The following is a 534-nucleotide window of genomic DNA, read 5'->3' as shown; positions in this document are numbered from 1 at the left end:
TATATATATATATATATATATTCTGTCAAACATACAGCAAATTGCTTTGTTTTATTTCATAACTGTAATAAATTTTGCAGAGTATATATATATTTTAAAAAGTTGCAATTTATAATAAATAAAAACTGCTGATGTGTTGCGTTATGTCTCTATAAGACATACATATTTAATTCTTTATATAAAAACTCAAAAAAATCTTACCTCTTGAAAGAAGAAAAAAAAAGCAAGGAGGCTTTCAGAGGGTGAATGACTTTCTTCCGTTTGTAGAAGTAAATACATTTATCTCTCGAACTTATGTTTTTTTTTTTTTTAGAAAATATTACTTATTATTGCTTAGAACATATATACTAAAAGAGGCATAGCTAACTTGCCGTTGTCCGCAACATCTATCTATCCTTGTCTGTACATAGTACCTCAATACGCATGCGTCGATTATGTTGTATGTATGACAAATTAGAACATATATATATACCTTCACATATATACTTTAACATGCATATATATACCTTTTAGTTGGTTATCCTCTCACGCAAA

This window comes from Pseudomyrmex gracilis, unplaced genomic scaffold (assembly GCF_002006095.1).
Source record: "Pseudomyrmex gracilis isolate BER0280 unplaced genomic scaffold, ASM200609v1 scaffold_85, whole genome shotgun sequence".
In the NCBI taxonomy this organism is placed as follows: domain Eukaryota; kingdom Metazoa; phylum Arthropoda; class Insecta; order Hymenoptera; family Formicidae; genus Pseudomyrmex; species Pseudomyrmex gracilis.
Note: the sequence above shows the minus strand (reverse complement) of the source record.